Below are 16627 nucleotides of genomic sequence, written 5' to 3' on the forward strand. Positions count from 1 at the left end.
TTGTTCTAGATCTTTCGTTTCTTCCTTAGTTAGATTTTTAACCAGCATTTTAGTTTTATTCTTATTTACCTTAAAACCTGCCACCTCTCCAAATTCCTCAATTTTTTGTAATGCTTCTTTTACACTATCTTGTGGATCTTCCAAAGTCAGAACAATATCGTCGGCAAAGGCTTTAATTTTGAATTCCTTCTTTCCTACTCTAATTCCTTTCACTTCTGTTGCCTCCCTCAGTCTCTTATTAAGTACTTCCAAAATTATAATAAATAATAAGGGGGACAGGGGGCAACCTTGTCTGGTCCCTTTATAAATGTTAAAATATTCTGTTGTATTATTATTTATCACCAGCTTTGCTTTCTGTTCTTTGTATATTGCTTCTATGCCTCTTCTAAATTTTTCGCCAATTCCCATCCTTTCCAAAACCTTCTTTAGGAAGTTCCAGGAAACATTGTCAAATGCCTTTTCGCCGTCTATGAAAACCAGTGCGGCTTTTCTGTCTATTTTCATGTCCAAGTATTCAATAATGTCAATCAAATTCCTTACATTATCCCGTAATTGTCTCCCTGGGAGAAATCCTGTTTGATCACCATGAATTTTATTAATCAAGACCTTCTTTAATCTTTCCGCCATTATGTCTGCAAATAGCTTATAATCATTATTTAATAATGAGATTGGCCTATAGTTCTTTACTTCCATAGTGTCCACCTCTTTTTTAGGGATCAATGTAACATAGGCTTCCTTCCAGGTATTAGGTATCTTTCCTTCTCTCAATATATTGTTCATAACCTCTCCCAGCACTGGTGATATTTGGTTAATTAATATTTTATAATATTTGGCCGGAAGGCCGTCCGGTCCCGGCGCCTTCTCAGCTTTCATCTTTTTAATAGCCTTTTTTATCTCTTCCTGTGTTATTATCTCATCTAGTGCTGCTCTTTCATCTTCTACAATTTGTTCCAGATGGTGTTTTTGCAAAAATTGATGTATTTCTTGTTCTGTTTCCTCTCCTCTTTTGTACAAATCCTTATAATATCTTTGGAATATTCTTTTTATTTCTTTTGGTTCTTCCATAATCATATCTCCTTCTTTTATTTTACTGATCGTACTCAACTTCTTCCTTTCTCTCAACTGCCACGCTAGATATTTCCCTATCTTATTTGCGGACTCAAAGTTCTTTTGATTCATCCTCTTAATTTTCCACTCTATCTCTTGGTTAATTATTGTAGCAAATTTAGCTTGTAATATTTTTAAGTTCTGTTTTAAACTCTCTTCACTAGGGTTAACAGTTAATTTTCTTTCATTTTCCATAATCTGTGTTAAAATCTGCTCTTTCTTTTTTTCCTTTTCTTTTCTTAATTGGGTATTTTTCTGAATCAAAAAACCCCTCATGACCGCTTTTCCTGCGTCCCACACCATCTCTATGGAAGTTTCTCCATTTAAGTTCCACCTAAAGTATTCTTCAATTGTTTCTATAGCCTTATTTACTATCCTTTGATCATTAAACAAATATTCATTCATTCTCCATCTGGCTGTTTTAACCTCTCTACCTTTTAACTCCATGGAAACCGCACTATGGTCAGATAAAGTTCGAGGCCAAATTTCAGACTTAATTAAGTTCTGTACCAATTCCCTCGAGACCCAAATACTGTCTATCCTCCCCCAGCTCTGATTCGGATTTTGAAAAAAAAGTGAATTGTTTTGCAGTAGGGTTTTTGAATCTCCAAACATCCGTCAATCCCAAATTATTTACCATGTCAAAGAAAGATCGTGGTAGTTTACCTTCTTTCCCATCTTGTCTTTTTGTTAATCTATCCATATTCGGCGTCACCACCCCATTAAAATCTCCCATCAATATCATTTTCTGATCCATCCATTCCATTAGTATATTATCTAATTCCAAAAAGAAAGCTGATTTTTTCTCATTCGGAGTGTATATTCCAACCACAACTATTTTTTCTCCATGAAACACCATCTGCACCACCACTACTCTCCCATGTTCATCTTTGTACAGTAATTGCGGGTCATATTTTTCCTTTATATAAATTACTACCCCTCTTTTCTTAACCTTGTCGGAGGTCACAAAGTCCAATCCCAATCTCTTATTACTTAATACCCTCTTGTGTTTTCCTATAACATGCGTTTCTTGAAGACAAATTCAACCCCAGATTCTTATGTTCCGTTTACATTGCATTACCTGTTGTGTTTTGGAACTGTGGCTTCTTGAGCAATATACTGCCATGTCATGCTAAATTTTAAATGTTGGGAAATAAGTATATGCTGGGAAACCACCTGAAATTTCATCACATGAAATTACAATGCAAAACTCCCCACAATTTTCTGGGTTAGTAGGGCTGTAAACAGATTGTTGTCTGGAAATAAATAACACTGAAGTGAGTGCTAAACATCTACTAGATTCCACCGGTTTCCCAGTAATGGCTTTTACGTTGCGTGAAAGTTCACATAAAAGATGGCAATTATCAGGTAACGAAACATCAGGAAAACAGTATCAAGTGTTGTCTGAATGCAGCTTAGGCAGCGAAGAGTACAGGTACACACTGGTCCTTTGTGTGGTTTGCTGCTAAGGTTGAAAGGCTGAAGTATCTTCAGTAGCCTAAGAGGATGTGATAGGAAGTGAAGTCACTTTTTTTTGGCATGTACTCTAAACCACAGGCTGGGAACCTTGTTTTGGTCCAAGGCCCACATTCCCTCATGGACAACCTTCTTGGAGCCACATGCTAGAGGTGGAGGTGCAGCATCAAAAAGTGGGGGTGGGGTGGGCAGGTGTCACAGACTGGTTAGAAGCAGAGGAATGGTGGGAGGAACCAGCTGGGGAACTTCTGAGGGAAGAAGGCTCAGAGCCTGGGGAGAGGTGGTGAGATGATGATGGGTCGTCACAGGGCGAAGAGAGAGAAGACTGAGTAGAGGAGGTGTCGGGTGATGAAGAGGTAACAGGCAGGGCCGTCTTACCCATAGGTGCTAGGGTTGTGGGGCACCCGGGCGCCGGGCTCTCAGGGGCGCCCGGGTGCCCAGAGTCCGGGGCCCAAGAATTGAGTGGAGAGAAGCCCGCCTGTCAGTTGGAGTGCCGTGATGGGCTCTTCTGCTGCGGGCTCTTCTGCGTCACGAGTTCAGGGGCGACCGAACCAGCGGGACACTGAGGAGGCCGGCCAGCTGTCTCCCCTCCTGCGCCTCTGGGACTGGGCAACTGGGGGAGGGGGCCCACTGGGCGGATCTTTGCACCCCGGCGCCGCATATGCTTAAGACAGCTCTGGTAACAGGGCTTTACTGAGCAGGAAGAGTCTGTGGCAGAAAGAAGTCCAGAATCAGGGGCAGAAGCTGAAGCAGGAGAGGAGGGAGACCAAGAGGCAGAGATGAGTCTGGCTGCTGAAGAGAGGCAGGTGTCTCCCGCTCCTGCTACAATGAGCTCCCCCTGCCCGCTTGCCCGCCCACCTAGAAGCAGGAGAGGCATGGAGAGGCATGGAGAGGCAAAAACAGTGGATAATTTAGCTCCACACAGGTGCAGTCTCTGATTGTTTGGGGAAAGCCCTGGAGGAGAGGGGACTTAGGCAGCTGTGGGGAGGTGAGAATCTTCAACCCAAGCAACTGCTTCATGGGAGCAAGAACTGCCAGAGATAAGTTGCTGTGCTCATGAGGCATGACACTCCTGCGCAGATCCTGTTTTTGCTAATAAAGAGTTAACTCCAGCTTGCTCAGTGGGATTTACTGCTGGCTCACTCCTATCAGCAGGGCAATGGATGTGACTCTGACCTTTGTAGCTTACATTGAAACCACACAAAAGCCAGAGATTTCTACATACATACCCCCCATCGTCTGTTCAGGCAAGCAAGAGGCAGGATCACAGTTCAAGGATGCATTCCAGCCAGGCAGAAGCACACAAAGAATGAAGCCAATGAGGTGTGTGTTCTGGGGAGGGCGCCTGCCCTGGGGAGTGTTCTGAGGACTGGATAGAGAGGGTTAGAGGGCTGCTTTTGGCCCCTGGATCTGGGGTTCCACACTCCAACTCTAAACTATCTGCTTCTCCCAAGACTCCAGTTATGCACTAAACACACTTTCGACTGCCCCCATTTTAACTGGTTGAGCTGCAAGTGTGACGCGAACCAGTCCCCACAGAGGAACATCTCCACGTGGCTTGTACTAAAGTGCAGCCTTTGCTAGCAGTCCTGAACCATCAAAATAGAGCTATACGGTGAAATAAGCAATTAGGTGTTGTCCAATTTGGATTTTCAACATCGTGGCTGTGAGTTTATGCTCCTTAAAAAAGAGATGCTTCTGTTGTGGTGATGACTTCAAAGGAACCTTAACACCCCTTATTCCACACCGCCCTCCTTCGAATTTGTATTTTCCTCTGGAATTTGTTGAGCTCTTAAAGTGATTTGTGACTGAGATGCTTTCTGGGCAGAGATTTGTGCCAGGTGGATAACTCTCTCCCTCCATGCTATTAAGGTATTCCAATTAATGGGAAATTTCGGGGGGAATTGCTAAATGTGACAATATTCTTCAGTGATGCATTTGCCAATGCTTTACATAGGAGCCAGCCAGTAAATACCCAGGATGTCATTAATTTCACATAGAAAAGAAGCACTGCCTTTCCCCCTGGATTCTTGAGGAAATTATTCACATATACAACATCAGCCTTTGGCTGCTTTTCAGAGAGACCCTGTCATTGGCATGCCGTGGCCAGGCCTTAAAAGTCTCATGGTGGCTGCTTACCCTATCCTGGCTTTTCAGTTTTATTTATGATTGTTCTGGAGGTTATCGTGCTGGTCAGGTTTGTTTAGTCTGCTCTGTAATGGCGCGAAGTGGACCTCAGCCTTTTGCCTTCTCTACTAATGCACATTTTGATTGATCCTAAAACATTCTTTCTCATACACACCCTCTGTGTGTGCGTTTGTGCGTGTGTGTGAAGTTTTTTAGCAATCTCAGCAGAGTGGAGCTGCATATTTGTTAACAAATTGTTTCTCCAAACCATCCAAGATGCCTAGTCAAAACAAAAAATTAAATGCATTTGGATATAATTAAATTTAAACCTTTATTTATATATTCTCTTCCTAGGTCTTGTTTTTCTTTCCAGTCCTCTTGCTCTGTTTTAAGTCTCCAACCCCCTCCATTTGCTAATTTTCCCAAAATCATGTTATTTCCATTATGCGGTTTGAAGATAATTCACTTTAAAGCAGAACTGGTAATTCAATTATCCTTAATGAATATTGTGGCAGCAACCTTATGCACATTTAGTGAGCATGCATAGGATTAGGCTGCATATTCCTTACCCATTATATTTTATTTGTGATCAACAATGATAATAATAATAATAATAGGATGAGAGTATCACCCATGAGGTAACCCTCCAGAGTTTTCATGTTTACTTAGAGCATTTAGATCCAAAAACTGGACTCTTCAGGGTTCTAATGCCCCCTTTTTACGTTATTTTCTTTACTGCAAAATCCACAAGAATTTTGCATTTGGACATAACCTTTTTCGTACGTCCCTCAGGTATTTTTCTTCCAGGTAGGACCCCACCCCATTTCAGTTCCAGATATCTTACATTTCCCTCAGAGAGTGATGGGGTTTGGAGACTGGCGAGTGTCAGTTCCTGCCAGAGGAGAGGATAGACAGGAGGATAATTAAGAAACAGACCACATCTATCATCCTCGTAGCAGCATAGGAAGTGGCCTTATACTGACTCACGGGCAGCAGCCTTCCAGGATTTCAGACAGCCTTGGAGATGTCTGGGATTGAACCCGGGCCTTCTGCCCCAGTGAGCTATGGCCCTTTCATCATCTGAAGCCCCCCATTTGCCTAACACTTCAATAGATCACATCCTTCTTGAGGGAAGGTATCAGGCAAAGGAATGTAACTTCAAGAGTTGAGCCTGCACCCCCTTTGGCCATTTTTTTAGGTTTGACTTTAGTGCATTCTCAGGTCAAGCTCATCCATGCTGATCTAGATTTGAAAGTAAAACCCGTCCAGTTCTGGGTTGCTAGATGTAAGAGAGAACTTTCTGGATTTTCAGACTTAACCTCTGAAATATACTCGGAGTCCTGCAGTGATTTCATGCTCTTTATTGCAGCTTGTATTAAATTTCCCCCCAAATTTCAGGCTTTTATATGCATTATTTACACAATGAGTCCCGTCTGATTGGCTGATTCTGCTTCCCTCCTGGAGCCTGATTGGTCTTTTCCTGCAGGCCAATCAGTTGTTGCATTCTAGGATCCTACCAGCCTAATAGGCTGATTAACTTCCTCCTGGAGCCTGATTGGCCTTCTCCTGCAAGCCAATCCGTTGTTGCATTCTAGGATCCTGCCCGCCTATTGTTCTAGGATCCAAGCTTAGTACATAACAACCTCCTAACATCCACTGGAAACAGACATGATAAAATGTTGCCTGGATCCGCTTTCCCAGCTCGCCTGCCCGCTCCCTTTAAGCCACTCTTGCTCTTACGTAGCAGATGTCAAACCGCACCCACTCAGAGGCTCTTCTGCATCCTCCACGCCTTTAGGACATTCGTCCCGCCTGGTTTAAAATCCAACTGGCTTGTTTAAACAGAGCAAATGCACAGCTGTATCATGTCCCTGTTGCAGACAAGCTGTAAAAGAGCAGAAATGTCCCTCTTTAGGCCTCTGAGCCATGCTGTTCTGAGCAACCAGGGATGCCTGTACTGCCTGTCCTCCTGCACTCTTTCCCTCTGCCTCCCCTTTGCTTCTTCTAGACATAAACTGGGGGAGAGGATAATAAGGCTGGCCCTAAACTGCCAAAATGCGAGTTTTCAGTAAACTTTCAAAACATTCCAGCCGGGTGAATAGAAGAGGGATATTTTTCCTGCCAAAAGGTAATCGCGCAGAAAATGCAAAATGTAGTTCAACATGTAGATGATTTTATAATGTGGTCACTTGAGAGTAGGGAGGAAGGGAAGCCAGCGAATTGAACAATCATTGCAAGAAAGTCTAGACTGCTGCAATTTGATTCATCGGAGGGGGATTGTGTTATGGTTTGGGCTTGGCCCGTGATGGTCCTCTTTGGAAAAGTATGATGTCATTACACCAAGTATGTCAAAGCAAAAGGCATTTTTGTATTTATGTTGGCTAAAGATTTAACCAAGTGTACATGGTGGGGCGGATTTATTACTGCTTTAACTTTGTTTAGCCACCAAAAGGCAAAATTTATGTTGGTAAACTGGAACGGTGGCTAAAAGTGACCGTGTAATTAAAGAAACAGCAAGATTCATTAGCAATAAATCACCTGGTTGCCAAGTCCCTTTAATTACCGGGGTGAGGGTTGAAAACACACCCCTGGACATTCAGTAGAGTACAGAGTGGAAAAGGCAGTTGATTAAGTCATATATCAGTTACATTCTTTAGGAAACTAGACTTAACATTTCTTGTGCTAACGGAGCAAGGAAAAAAAATAAATTTCAATTCTTGGATTAATTGAAAGCATATTTTTAAAAAAGGTTTACAGCATTATAGTAAAACAAATAGCTTGAAAGTGATTCCGCCCCCTGCAGACTCTTCTTTTCTTTGGCAGTCTGGCAGTGGACCTGAGGGAAGCCTGACTGTTCCATTAGGCCCACCCCTGGAGTGTGCCCTGCCCTCCGAGCCAGTCTGCCACTGGCCAATTCAACAGGCTGGCATGGAGCCGGATTTCAAGCCGGGATTTCAAGCCAAACCTCTCTCTCTGGCTGGGAACAGTCCCTCTCCCATGTTCGGGGGGGGGGGAGGGAAGGGAAGGCGCTGACCGTCCCACAATGCTGTTGCACCACGAAAAGGGGGCAAGCGGACTTCTCACATTCAATGTTGCAAAAATTCAGCCATGTCAAGATTTTGTTGCTGTGAAAAAAGTATTTTTTTAAAAAAATTTTTTATTGGTATTCTAAATTTATAACAGACATATCAACAAACAAGAAAAACATAACACAAAACATAAACAACAAACAAACATTTATCCTGACTGTAATAATCCCACTTTTGTTATCATTGTTGGGTGACTTCCTCAAATCCCCCTGGCTGAGTTTCCATATAAATCATTGTAGCAGTTTTCCAAAACTATTTTCATATAAAATTTACTTGGTCAATTGACATCTTTCCTTCTTTCTTTTCATTTTGACTTTCATCCATAGTATTCTACAATATCACATATTTAAATCCTAGGCCAATCTGTTACTCACAAGTAATTCTATTTAAGTTATCTTAACGTATTTAACTAAATAATCTTTAAATTTCTTCCATTCCTCTTGATACTCCTCCTCTTTCTGGTTGTGGACTCTTCCGGTCAGGTCGGCTAACTCCAAAAAATCCATGTGAAAAAAGTATTTAAATCAACTAATTAATTGATTTCCTTGATGAACTGAGATAATGTGTGATTTTCCTTTGGTATGTTGTTCACTTCTCAGTTGACAAATTAACAGGACTTTTCATAAAACTAAATTTACTTCTTTAATTATTTCCGTAATTTGAGGTACATATTATTTCTCCACTTGGCTGTGGATTTAAGTCAGTATGGAAGTTCAATTCAGGTGCGTCTTGCCCATAAAGGTTAGTGGCGCAGGGCGGCAGGGCGCCAAGTTCTGGAGGGCGCACGGAAGAGGCAGAGGCTGGGCGTGGCACCTCCCGGCATCAGCTCACCACCCTTGCCCACCTTGCTGAAGCAGCGCCATGCCCAGAGCCTCCGCCTCTTCCCTGCCAGAGGAGCTGCCCTCCAGCCGCTGCCCGCCTCCTCCAGCCCCACAAAGCTGCCGGCAGCGCCGTAAAAAAGTCGGCAACTCTGGGAAATGGGGGGCGGGGGGGGCGGAGGGATCTTTGCACCACGGTGCCGGATATATTTAAGACGGCCCTGGTTCAATTAGTTCATGTCCCTAACTTGTTGTTTAGTCGTGTCCGACTCTTCTTGACCCCCTGGACCAGAGCACGCCAGGCACTCCTGTCTTCCACTGCTTCCTGCAGTTTGGTCAAACTCATGCTGGTAGTTTCGAGAACACTGTCCCACCATCTCGTCCTCTGTCGTCCCCTTCTCCTTGTGCCCTCCAGCTTTCCCAACATCAGGGTCTTTTCCAGGGAGTCTTCTCTTCTCATGAGGTGGCCAAAGTATTGGAGCCTCAGCTTCACGATCTGTGCTTCCAGTGAGCACTCAGGGCTGATTTCCTTCAGAATGGATAGGTTTGATCTTCTTGCAGTCCATGGGACTCTCAAGAGTCTCCTCCAGCATCATAATTCAAAAGCATCAATTCTTTGGCGATCAGCCTTCTTTATGGTCCAGCTCTCACTTCCATACATCACTACTGGGAAAACCATAGCTTTAACTATACGGACCTTTGTTGGCAAGGTTGCCAACAAATGTCCCTAACTAAAATGAGCTAATTCACACTGATTAGAAAACAGTACTAACTTAGATGTTTCCTTTGTTAAAAGTGAAGCACATCAAACTTATGGGGCAGTGTGCATGTGACTTTGGTGGCAATCCTGAGGCTGGGAGCAAGCTTTGTTGAATAGACCTTCTTCTGAGTAGACATATATAGAATTATGCTCTAATACATCAATTTCCCATCTGCAAAAAGCAGATATAGAGATTTTTTAAATACAAATTAATCTTTAAATTCAGAAAATGTTTCAGCCCAATCAACCATTAGTTGGAACTACTAGTTAACTGTTGAAAGCAGCAAGATTAAAACCAGTTTGCTGCGGCATTTAAATAGAAAATCACTCCTAGGATTCTGTGCATATAATGCTGATATCAGTTATCCTGTTTGTAAATAAGTAGAATTCACATTTATGTGCGTGATTTACCAAATCTCTTGCAATGTTCAGGACATGATGAGAAGAATATCTATTCCCAAATAAGATCTTCTGCCAGGTGCGCATCTCTCCCCCTCCTCAATCAGGTATTCTCATGTGGGATCTTGCGTGCAAAGTCTTGTTATTATGGCTCACACCCCTTGAGTCATTATACCAGCTAATCAATGGGATTAGAGGTGACATTCCTGCTGTGGTTTAGGCAGCTTCAAGGAATGTAATGCTTTGAGCAGCAAATTCAAGTCCCCTATTCTACTGTTCCCTAACCAGAAGGAAACCACATCATTTTTCTTTTTCTTTTTTAAAAAAAGAAGAGATCTTATTACCGCACACCTGACTACCTCTGCACATTCTTCATGTAACTCTGCAAGGTGGTGAACTATGGCAATCTCATGATGCAACAGGTATCGGCTAGATAGCACCTAATCCCTTTCATGTCATTCTAAAGCCCAGTCAAGCTGGTTTTGTGGTGTGAAAATGGAAAGGCAATTTGTACCGAGTCTTCAGCCCTGAACGTCTTGTCAAATTGCTAAAACAACTGGAAATTGCCTACTGCGTTTAACCCTATAGGGCTTTCTCAATGCTTTTGCACTGCAATATGAGAAAGGCCAGCCTGTGGAGGCCAGTTGCTACTGTATATGGCCTCCCTCCCCACAAAGTGACTCTTCCTTGGCTGATACGTTGGCATGGATGACAAAGCCTCTCCCCCTGCCAGCGGGGAGGAGTTGTGAGTGTGAGCCGTTTCCCATGTTTGGCAGGGGGTGTTCCGGCCCCTGCCCTGCTGTCCCTGCTGCCGCACCGTGCCCCCTGGCTGCCATCCAATTGGGAGGAGGCTTGGGGTGGGGTTTAGCCGCTCAAATGCAGCCGCGGCAGCGTTTTCCCCTCATTACGCTGCTGTTTTTCGTCGGCTCACCCACCCACTCTCCCTCTAGTTTTTTGCTTGGTTCTTGACCTTGCTATGGACCTATGGTTGGTCGCCTTGGTTGTCCAAGGGGCCTGGTAGGAATTTTTACCCAACTGGCAAATTGGCACCGGCCGCTTGGCTTTTTGCCTACCTCGTAGCAAATCCTCACAACTTTTAGGTATTGGCGGTTAGGCATTGGAATATGCTTGTGTATTGGAGGGCAGGGTGTGGCCATCGCCTACCCCTCCACTTTATGGGTATTCTGTTAAAGGAATCCGGCGGTCGTGGATCCTGTACGATGCCCTTGCTGGTGGCTAGGGCCATGGCACGACCCCCGGTGACATCAGGGGGAGCTTTCAGTTGAATTTGCATCAACAGGCCCCTCCTACTGGTGGTTAACCCTTGTTAGACTCACTCCTTCCTGAGGGGGTGGAGTCACGCTCCGTTGTTTTATCCAGTGCCTAAGCCAATACCTCTCACATGCTGTAATCAATAAAGTTGTGGCCTTTTTAGCCCATTAACCTAATATCCTGTGTCCATGTGTCTTTCTTATCCACAAGCGGGTGTCGGGTCCTCGAATCACAATCATGGCTTATCAGGTTCCCTCTTACTTAACCAGACTTTTGGTGAGCTGGCATCAAGCTCTGGTTCCAACTCTTGCTGAAACGGGAACTTTATGGTTATAACATTGGTGCCAATGTAACCATGGAGGTGAAAATTTGCTCTGGAAATGGGACTTCCGGGTTAGTGCCATCAGCTAATGGCGGACTCCCTCCGATCTGGAGGGACTAGCTCCGCGGAAATTGGGTCTATACCGCTACAGCGAAGCGGGAACCCTACAGAAATCAGGCAGAAATAGGCGGGTGAAGCCTGTGAACGTGGGACTCGGAGGGCACCTTTTGCGCCCCCCAACTCGCATGGAGACCCGTTTACGGGCTTCGGAGCGGAGCGGGGTGAGTGGCGCGGTGCTGTGAGTCAACTGCTTTTTTTTGCGGAGCGAAGCCGCATAGCCGTTGCTGGAGAGCGCTGACTTTTTCTTGTGGACAATTGGATTTTAAACAACAACCCGTGAGTAGAACGGAAATTGGGCTTTTAAAGTATTTTTAAATTGGCACCGATCGGGGAAGGTCTAAACAGGAAGTCCACCTCCCCTTTCTGTAAATAAACGGAAGCAAAGAACTTGTTAACTAAGGTCGTGGAAAGTCTTATGTAAAGGATCTAAACTCCACTGATTGAAACTACTATCAATATTTTCTTAGAAGCAGGGAAGCCTGCAGGTGAGGGTTAAAATTTGGGAACTGAAGCGCCATTTCCCTAAAACCGGGAGTGGTCTGTGAGAGCCCGTTGACGGATAAATCTGACAGCTGTCAAGTTAGCTGTCAAGATACAAGCTAGCTATCAAGATATAAAAGAAGGACTTTGTTTCTACTGTCCGTTTCAGTATTTAAAATAGAAGGAAGGAATTGTTACAATCTTACGTTTGGGACCTTTGGGACTGTGCTGGAAGGAGTGATAAAAGGAACTTGTGTCCCTCTAGAGGGAGCTCTGGGATATTGTCGTAAGGATGCAGCTGGGAAATTGCTTAAGATAAAAGTTCTGAGAAACTAGTTTTGACCTTGGACTTCTTAAGGATGGCGGTCGGGAAGAAAGTCGAGTTTCAACTGAATAGAACATTTTATTTGTTGGGAAAGCTGCAAGACCAGATAAATGTTATGGCTACCAATGTTGTAACCTTGGGAACAAAAGTGGGCATTAGTAAAGAAGTTGACAAGAATCCGGCACAAGAATCTTTTCCAACTGAACAAATTGAAGAATCTGAGAAGGAGGAATCTGTTGTGATTAAAGTGATGCAAGGGGGAGCCGTAACCCTACAGAGGCAAATGGTGGACTATAACTTGAGGCCTTACATGATGGCAACTAGGAGGAGCCAGTTTTTGGAGATGGAAGCCCGGCTTGGTTTGGAAAATGAAAGATGGAGAGGTCACCCTATGTGGAGATCAAATGACTTTTGGGACACAAATCTGAGTCAGGCAGAGGCTGGAGTTTTTATGGCCTTTGGATTTGAAAGGAGTGTGAAACAAGATTTGGAATATCCTATAGGCCCTACTTCTAACTACGGAAGTCTGGCATACCTGTTAAGAAGGAATATGACTACCGACGGGTTGGAGCTTCACCGAGATCTGTTCTTTAACACCAAAGACTACCAAAAAGACCGGCAGAGGGGACATGAAAGAGATTTAAGAGCCTCGGACTTAAGATCTCCGGGTTGATGGTTTTCCGAGATTGATGGAACTATCGCTAGGGGCCGAAACCGGGGAGGGGAGTTGGTGAAAGAAAATTGGGAATTTAAAATGTATATATTATAATTTGTTTTTTTATTATTTTTTATCTTTTAATGAGAGATGGGAAAATCGTGGAATGGATTTTCTTCTGACCCTGGGGGAAACGTTTTAAGAATAAGCTTAGATATATAAGTTTTAAGAGAAATAAGATTAAATAAAGTAAAAGTGGATGATTAATTGGTGAAAGAAAGAATGGGAAAAGACTATTTACAGAAATACTGCAAAATTAATGAATGTTAGAATGATGTTGGATAGAAATTAAGTGGTTTTTAGCTGTAATATTATAAGGGAATATGAAAAATGGATTATTAATAGGTAAAAATTTAAAGTTACAATATTTTAAGATTAAAGACTAGGATAAACAAAGAGGGGAAGGATTTGCTGAACTAACAAACTGAATTGGAATACAAAAAAGGGAGGTGTGAGGAGGTCCGGGAAACAAGCAAATGAAAGATAAGTAACGGAAAGATTGAATTGTTTTTAACTATTTTTATTTTGTATTTTTCTTTTTTCTTTTTTCATTTTGTAATATTTTGAAAATCTTAATAAATATCTTAAAAAAGAAGAAAGAAAATTTGCTCTGGAAATGGAGAGTTGGGTGGTGGGAGGGAGTATGTGAAGCTGCAATCTACTCCTGAACTCTTCGCCATACTTAAGAGATTGGGCCCATTGTGTATGCCTTGACTGTTACGAATTAAAGTAGCGTTCCATCTGGCAAATGTGTATTAACATAGTTCAAATGGATGGGCTCCATCCTTCAAAGGGCTGGAGCAGCACTCCAAGCTCTTCCTGCATGGGTCTAAGCGTACGCCTAAGATCACTCAACAGTTAGGCAAATCTATGCATCTGGTTGAGAAGCGTAAGTGTTAAAATCTGTAAGAGCAGAGGTTACAGAGCATGCAGCAGTGTAATTAGATAGATGGTGTGCTTCTCAGTGTTTCATGTTGGTTTCCACATTGTGTGTGCTAACCTGCTGTGAACCTACCCGTAGATTAGAGTCACCCCTGCTTATTAACCACAGGCACATTCCTCTTTAGTCTTCTGTGCCATTTCTTGCCCAAAGGCATTCTTCCCGTGCTCAGACTGACTGTCTGCTAGCTTGGCATGCAAATTACTGCTGAGGGTTGTTTATCAGAGAACCGAGCCTTGCATAGCCACAGCAGCCACTTCTGGAAATCTGCTCCACAATATTGTGGGTTTACACTGCAGCCGGGTGAATGAGGATAATAGGGGGGTCTCCCAGTGAACCCGAATTATACCCTTGTGTATCAAATAATCACAGCTTTACAATAAACCCTCAATTATGCCATTATGGTTTATCTTAATATGGTTTCCAACAGCTGTTATCCAAAAGGCCAAAATGTCACACAAGATGTTAGATAATCTGCTAGGAATTATAATTGAAACACTGGTACTTATCTCTGTACAATGGCACAGGGTATGCTAATTCTTGCTTCTTATCATTAGTTCTATCGTTTATGTTTTGAATATCCAAAGTTGGGAGCTGGGAGTAGAATCATGAGACAGGTTTCTAGTCCTCACCATAACAGGAAAATGCTTCAGACATTATTGTGCAAGGAGCTTAAATTCCATTTTATGGTTATATTTTATTAACGTTTGAGTGTTTTTTTTAGTGCGACCCTTTCCCTTAAACAATTTTAAAGAGAGTTGCAATGCACATCCTGTTAAATGGGAAAGCCCCTCTTGTTTAGAAAGGTGCTGGCCTGTATCTATGATGGAAGTCAAAAGCTCTGCGCACATAATAAACTCTCTGCCAGCAAGCAGAGCTGTAATCTGATGCTTGGTATCCATTCAGATGACTCAACAGACTCTACACTCCGTTTCACTTCACTTCTCACCTTGCTGTTTTTAACTATTCACGATCCAGTCCTTTAGCTTTTAGAAAACAATTGTATTGTTTACAGGTTTTTTATGATTTCAGGGCTGGTTGAAAACTCAGTGAGCTGATAGTTGCCCATTGAAGTATGCATCTTGCCTCAGGGTTACTGTCCATTCAAGTGAAGATGAGGTGATGGACGTTGCCCCCCCCATACTCCCCCAGTACAGAGACATATCTCATCCTCTGTTTTTTGTTTTGTTTTTGATCAAAGTGAATTGAAATGGTGCAAACTGCACTGTGGATCTGCAATAGAACACTATGCATGGGTCAAAGAAAATTAAAGTGTGGCATAGAAAATGTCGTCCAATGGTGCCAATACTGTCACACATACTGAACTTGGGCACACCTCACAACTCTGTTGTTCTGACCAGAAAGAGAGACTGCCACTGTAGGTGGAGGCTCTATTAGAGGCATTTTTCAAAGGAGACATTACTGGAATTGTAATGAATTATGGTGAGACTGGCTTAAGTTAATCCGTAGGAATTTAGTAGGTTGGTTTGGAAAAATTAACACCAGCTGAATTTATGTATAGAAATGATTGTCAGTTGGTATAGCTTGAAGGGTGTGTTTATGATCCCCTCCCCACAGCCCATCCACACACTTTGTGCAGAAAAAATGCAGTTAAGTCTTTTTAAATGGATTAATAATCAAAAGTAATAAGCATAAAGAGGATGACAAACAAATGAACCCTTTATTAAAATGTAGTAACGATTCTATTCCAAAATTATATGTGCCAGTCTCATATTTCAATACTCAGAAAAAACAAGTAAAGCCCATTTTTTGTTACATTAATAAATATAATAGATGCAAGACTCCTTTATCTGTGGCTAAATCAAGTGGGCAAAAAAGAGAGAGAAAGGTTAACAGTAAAACAATTACAGTTAATGGCTAACATAATCACCTCCACTGCGACTCACTGAGAAAGAAGGCAAAGCGATTACAGGTTGCAGCAGTACCCAGTTGTCAGTTAGTTAAGATCAAACCTGGATGAAGGTGATGGTAGCTGATTAGATCTTATCAAAACAAATGTCATCCTAGTCTTTTAAAAGACACACTGGTATTGGGGAAATTTGCAGAAAGTTACTGAATGCAAGATTGCTTTGCAAAGAGAACAAGAAAGTGGGTTGCTAGCCGTTTGATGCTCAGTTCGCTTGTAGCAAATTCTACCACCATCCCTACCCACCTGCTTCAGGGTCGAAGAAGGTCTGTGTTGCCAGCTGCTGGTAGACTCTGTGCATTGCCTTATGAACACTACATTGCAGTGGTGAAAGTATATCATGTTGGTATTCAGTGTTAAAAATAATTCAGAATGCTGCACCAAAGGAATACACATTCTGTGCCAAGATAATTTTGTATCTTGTGTAAATCTCGTATAAATTGTACAAACACAGCATACTTGCTTAATTTATGTTATTTTGCATATTCCATTTCATAATTACTCTACTTTTGCTAGGTGTGGAAGACACAAGTATCTGTGTCAAGTGCTGAAGTTTTGCCATTGATAAAGCCATTTCCCGTTCCCGGGGAGATGACGTTGAGGGCTGGGAGCAAGCCCTCCCTACATGCATGGGGCGGGATAGCCCCTGTGCCATTGGATGGTCCTCGGCTTCGTCATCCTTAGGCCATCCAATCCGGATGGTCCGGGAGTGTGGCGTGGGCCATTTAAACTGCCCACGGCAGCAAAGAA

General features: G+C 42.9%; 1 protein-coding gene across 1 annotated transcript in view; it reads left to right on the plus strand.

The window, feature by feature from the left end:
• LOC308473637 (uncharacterized protein) overlaps positions 1-16627 on the plus strand; it is a 178742-nt gene that overhangs the window by 41035 nt on the left and 121080 nt on the right. The gene's annotated exons all lie outside the window — the stretch shown is intronic.

The sequence above is a fragment of the Podarcis pityusensis genome, assembly GCF_964106645.2.
Source record: "Podarcis pityusensis genome assembly, chromosome: 3".
Taxonomy (NCBI): domain Eukaryota; kingdom Metazoa; phylum Chordata; class Lepidosauria; order Squamata; family Lacertidae; genus Podarcis; species Podarcis pityusensis.